General features: G+C 38.3%; 1 non-coding gene across 1 annotated transcript; it reads right to left on the bottom strand.

Moving 5' to 3' along the window:
- Nucleotides 1-4,828: 4,828 nt before the first annotated feature.
- LOC124523330 (U6 spliceosomal RNA) lies at nucleotides 4,829-4,938 on the bottom strand. The gene has a single exon (XR_006964980.1). It is a non-coding gene; the product is annotated as a U6 spliceosomal RNA (small nuclear RNA).
- Between the last annotated feature and the right edge of the window lie 1,260 nt (nucleotides 4,939-6,198).

Genomic DNA, 6,198 nt, shown 5'->3' on the forward strand with positions numbered 1-6,198 from the left:
TCCGGTTATGGGTCTGTTCTAATTTTCTATTTCTTCCTGTTTCCATTTTGATAGTGTATATGTTTCTAGGAATTTGTCCATTTTTTTCAGATTGTACAATTTATTGGCATATAGTTGCTCATAATATTCTCTTAGAATTATTTGTATTTCTGCTGTTTTGGTTGTGATTGCTCCTCTTTCATTCTTGATTTTATTTATTTGGCTCCTTTCCTTTTTTTTTTTGATCACACTGGCTAGGGTTTATCAATTTTGTCAATTCTTTCAAAGAACTAGCACCTGGTTTCATTGATCTGTTCTACTGCTTTTGTTTTTTTTTTGTTTGTTTGTTTTTTGTTTTTTGTTTTTATTTGGATTTGATAGCATTTATTTTTGCTCTAATCTTTGCTATTTCCCATCTTTCCCTGGTTTGAGGTTTTATCTGCATTCTTTTTCCAGCTCTTTAAGGTGTAAGGTTAGAGTGTGTATCTGAGACCTTTCTTCCTTCTTTAGGAAGGCCCGGATTGCTATCTAATTCTGTCTTATGACCGTCTTTGCTGCGTCCCATAGGTATTGGACTGTGGTGTTATCATTTTCATTGGCTTCCATGTACTTTTCAATTTATTCTTTAACTTCTTTGTCAGCCCATTCATTCTTTAGTAGGATGTTCTTTAATCTCCAAGTATTTGTTGTCTTTCCAATTTTTTCCTGTGGTTGATTTTGATTTTCATAGCATTGTGGTCTGAAAATATGCACGGTATGATCTCAATCTTTTAGTACTTGTTGAGGGCTGATTTGTCTCCCAGTGTGTGATCTATTCTGGAGAATGTGCCATTTGCACTGGAAAAGAATGTATATTCTGCTGTTTTAGGACGAAATATTCTGAATATATCTGTTAAGTCGATCTGGTCCAGTGTGTCATTCAAAGCCATTGTTTCCTTGTTGATTATCTGCTTAGATGTTCTGTCCATTGCTGTAAGTGGGGTAAAGTACCTTACTATTATGGAATTATTGTCAAGGAGCTTTGTTATGTCTGTGATTGTTTATATATTTGGGACACCACGTCGGGGGCATAAATGTTTATAATTGTTAGATCTTCTTGGTGGATAGACCCTTAAATTATGATATAATGTCATTCTTAATCTCTTGTTACAGTCTTCATTTTAAAATATAGATTTCTGATATAAGTATGGCTACTCCAGCTTTCTTTTGGTGGCCCATTAGCATGATACATGGTTCTCCATCCCCTTTACTTTCAATCTTCAGGTGTCTTTAGGTCTAAAGTGGGTCTCTTGTAAACAGCATATAGATGGATCTTGTTTTCTCATACATTCCATTACTGTATGTTTTTTATTGGAACATTTAGTCCATTGACATTTACTGATCTTTTTCTTTTAATCTTTATTTATTTTTGAGCAAGTGAGAGAGAGACAGAGTGAGAGCAGGGGAGAAACAGAGAGAGAGAGAGGGAGACACAGAGTCCGAAGCAGGTCCACGCTCTGAGCTGTCACCACAGAATCTGACCCGGGGCTCAAACCCATGAATTGTGAGATCATGACCTGAGCTGAAGTCGGACGCTCAACCCACTGAGCCATCCAGGCATCCCTAGTCCATTGACATTTAGAGTACTGAAAGATATGAATTTATTGCCGTTGTGCTACCTGTAGAATTGGAGTTTCTGGTGATGTTCTCTGGTCCTTTCTAGCTTTTGTTACTTTTGGTATTTTTTTGTTTTGTTTCATCTTTTCTCCCCTCAGAGAGTCCCTCTTAAAATTTCTTGCAGAGATGGTTTAGTGGTCATGAATTCCTTTAGTTTTTGTTTGTCTGGGAAACTCTTTATCTCTTCTATTTTGAATGACAGCCTTGCTGGAAAAAGAATTCTTGGTTGAATATTTTTCTGATTCAGCACACTGAATATATAATGTCACTCCTCTCTGGCTTGCCAAGTTTATGTGGATAGGTATGCTGTAAACCTGACCTGTCTTTTCTTGTAGGTTAAGGACTTATTTCTCCCTTTCTGCTTTCATGATTCTTCCCCAATACGTGTGTATTTCGTAAATTTGACTATGATATGCCTTGTTGACGGTTGGTTTTTGTTGAACCTAATGGGAGTTCTCTGTACTTCATGGATTTTGATGTCTGTTTCTTTCCCCAGGTTAGGAAAGTTTTTTGCTATGATTTGCTCACATACACCTTCCACACCTTTTTCTCTCTCTTCATCTTCTGGGACTCCTATGATTTTGATGTTATTCCTTTCTAATGAGTCACTGAGTTCTCTAATTCTTATATCATGCTCCTTTGTCTTAGGTTCCCTCTTTTTTTCTGCTTCAGTATTCTCCATAATTTTGTCTTCTATATCGCTGATTCGCTGTTCTGCTTCATCCATTCTGGCCGCCATAGCATGCATTTAAGATTGTATCTCAGTTGCAACATTTTAAATTTCATCCTGACTAGATTTTACTTCTTTTATCTCCACAGAAAGGGATTCTATCCTTGTTTTCAAACCCAGCTAGTATTCTTATTATCATGATTCTAAATTCTAGTTCAGACATCTTGCTTATATCTGTGTTGATTAAATCCCTGCTGTCATTTCTTCCTGTTCTTTCCTTTGGGGTTGAATTCCTTCTTTTCATCATTTTGGAGGAAGAGAAAGAAGTAATAAAATAAAAAATTAAAATTAAAAAATTAGAAAACAACACAAAAAATCAAATAAAGGAAGCTAGATCCTAGGTGTGTTTTGGTCTGGTTGTTGACAGAAGCTTTATAATATAGAGAAAAAAGGGAAATAAAAAGAAGAAAAAAAGAAAGAAAACATTTAATTTTTTTATAAAAATGTAAAATATTTTTTTCTTTCTGTATCCAAGAATAAGAAAAAGAGAAAAACCATGAATAGATAGACCAGCAAACAGATTAAAATCCAAACAAAATTACATCCACTTTCCCCTAGAAGTCAAACTATGAAGCACTTTATAGTCTGTACACTAAGCCAGTGGAGAGAACTGTGGTCATCCTCTAGGACTAGGTTGCCACAGTTGGATGGCATTTGGTGTTATGGCTCCTTTCTCCACTAGGTGGCACTGCTTAGCTTATTGATGTGGATCAGTGTGGCACGTGTACAGGTGTATGCACTGGTGCAGGAGAGGTGAAAATGACATCACCCAGCTTCCCAATCTTTAGCGTCAGAACTCTGCCCTTATCCACTGTCCATCAGGTACTCCTCCTTTGTCCCTGGCTTCTGTCCACTTCTGCTTCTACACTGTCTGTGACCAAGCTGTCAGCGTGCCAGGCAGCACCTCTCTCCTGAATTTTATCTCAGATGGCGCTGTGCTTCCAAATCCCTCACTTCTGAGGGCCCTGTGGCTTAGGCCTGCTCTAATTCTCTGTGGGAGTGTCTCACTGAGCAATGGTCAGGTGTTGGGTTGCTCTCAGGAACACTCATGTGACCATGCTGCTGCAGGGGCCCCTGGGTGCCAGCCTGCCCCAGCAAAAGTTCCCATGATCATGTAGCAGCAACAGTTCAGGAGATTATGGCAAATCACAACACACAACTGGTGCCAGGTTTCACTGCACCCCAGTGTCCTTGTTCCAACACCAGCAAACTTGCCGTTCTCCAGGGTCCACTGGGACCTTTTCCTGTGGGGCGGCTTCATGGCCTCTCCCAAGTGTCCTCCCAATTGGGGAACCACCTCTCTCTGTGTGGCCCAAGGACCCCTTAGACCTTGCTGTCTGCTCCTGGGGATTCCCTCTTCCCACTAGAGCTGCAGAATTTCTGACTTTGTGCTCCCCTGTTTATAGAGTCCTTTTTTTAAAATTTTGTTAATGTTTTTATTTATTTTTGAGACAGAGAGAGACAGAACATGAGCAGGGGAGGGGCAGAGAGAGAGGGAGACACAGGCTCCGAAGGAGACACAAAATCTGAAGCAGGCTCCAGGCTCTGAGCTGTCAGCACAGAGCCTGATGTGGGGCTAGAACTCACGGACTGTGAGATCATGACCTGAGCCCAAGTCGGACACTTAACCGACTAAGCCACCCCCTGTTTATAGAGTCCTAATGGTATTGAAACCCTCTCCTTTCTTCATTTTCCCTTTCTTGTTCAGACCCTTGTAGGTGCTTCCACTCTTTCTCTTTCTCTCCAGCTGCTTTCAGGAGTGCTTTTCCTGTACTCTCCCCCATGTCTCTGTCCTCTCTCCACAAACAAAAGCAGTTCCCTACCCTCTAGTGCTTCTCTCTCCCCCAGTTCACCTCTCCCTGCCACGTACCTGCTGAGTTCTGTGGCTCAAATTATGCAGATTGTTTCACTAATCCTCAAATCAATTTTCTAGCTGTACAAAATGGTTTGCTGCTGATGTTGCATTTCAAGGATGAGAGAAGCAGAGAACTTCCACGCTGCTCTGCCATCTTGGTCTCTCTCTTTTTCCCTGGTGTTAAAGTAAAACTTGTGAAAGATTTCAGTGTGGTTCTCAAAAGAAGAGAGGGAAACTTTTAAGGTTTCAAATAGTAGCCAATTCCACCTTAGTTCTCCTCTGGTTGGGAGTCTCTCTGGAAGATGTTTGCATTGGAAACAGATGGAGCTCAACACAAGAAACTGAAATCATGACTCTCGACCAAGTTTAACAAAGAGAAGTTAAATCATTCTCCCAGGGGAAGGGAGAACGTGTATAATGTGTATGCTGGTATCTGGAGGAAGAAAACTAAATCACAGCATTCAAACAGCAGCATCTGAGGGTTTAGCTCTAAAATAGAACTAAAGCACACCAGGAGTTGTGAAAGATAAACTACACAGATATATGAAGAAAATGTTACAATTTCTATTTATCTTTATTTTTTAATGTTTATTTATTTTTGAAAGAGAAAAAGGATGAAACGCTTCACAAATGACAGGCATGTTATTTTTGTGTAGGGACCATGCTAATCTTTTCTGTATCATTCTGATTTTAGTCCACATGCTGCTGAAGCAAGCACTCAACTTATCTTTAATTTTTATTTTAAAAATGATAATCCCTTTAAGGTGTTTAAGTTTTTCATGCATTAATTGACATGGGAAGCTTTCTCAGGTCTTATTTCATGTCTGTTGTGTTTATAATGGAAGGTTTGGAAGAGCAGGATTTCTACAATGAAGGAGCTATCCTCATGGGTTTGGTGTACTGCTCAACAGTCCATGTGTATTTCCATAATTAAATGGATTTGCTACTTAATCATCAACCAGTTTTAACTAAACTAACTCATACAAGATAGACAAGTGAGCTAAACAAGATGTCTACAAAATATGGATCGATGATAGTCCCAATGATTTAAGTACAGAAGGGCAACAAGGTTATAGCAGAGTTGGTTAGTTTATTGCTTAAAGCTCTCTTCATCTGCCTCATTTTGAGGCAACACATTTGTGACATGACCATATCTAACAAGCTGTTCAAAATAATTCAAAGTTATCAGTTCAAAGGATTTGCAACAGAAAAGCAAATTGAAAAGTAGATTTACACCCACAGGTATTAGTAGCCTTGCCTTAAGTGTATATTTTCCCTAGAGATATCAATTATTGATAATATTAAGCCACTATTATTAGTGGCTCATATCAATGTAATTTTCTAAATATATTAGTATAAAAGTTCATATATATGCTCCATACATCAATAAATATACATATAATATATTGAGGTATGTTATGTAAAAGTGTGGATACCAATTCAGAATATTTGGATTCAATTTACAAAAGCACAAAAGTTGTCATTTCCACACAAACCTTTTCAGGTCTTATTTGAGAAAGATTCAATAATGAAGGAGGAAAAAATCCTGGCAGTTTCCAAAGATAAAAAATAGATGTGAGTCCTCAAAGTAATTTCTTACAATGTCATTAAAAACTATCAGAATAGATAACTGCATCATCTTGAAATTTAGTTCATTTGCAAATCTTCCTCTGGATGCTATGTGTCTATTTTTGCAGTCACACTGTATGGTAGTTAGAGAAAAAGAAGGATGGACTGATCAAATTCAAGATCACTTAGGTGTGGAAACCTAATTCATTTGGAATACATAGCCATGAGGTTCAGGGATGTTATAAGTCTCTAGGTTAGTGGCAAAGACTGGGTAGGGGATCATAGTCAAACTTGCAGAATTCTTTTGATTTGCACGCTACTGGATTCCAAATGCTTTACAGATCATATCCTTAAAATAATTGACATTAATATCATTTCACCATTACTACCACCACCACCAAAAACAACA

This window comes from Lynx rufus, unplaced genomic scaffold, assembly GCF_022079265.1.
Source record: "Lynx rufus isolate CCGP_SWC_20201006 ecotype Redwood Valley unplaced genomic scaffold, mLynRuf1.p SCAF_1, whole genome shotgun sequence".
NCBI classification, from domain to species: Eukaryota; Metazoa; Chordata; class Mammalia; order Carnivora; family Felidae; genus Lynx; species Lynx rufus.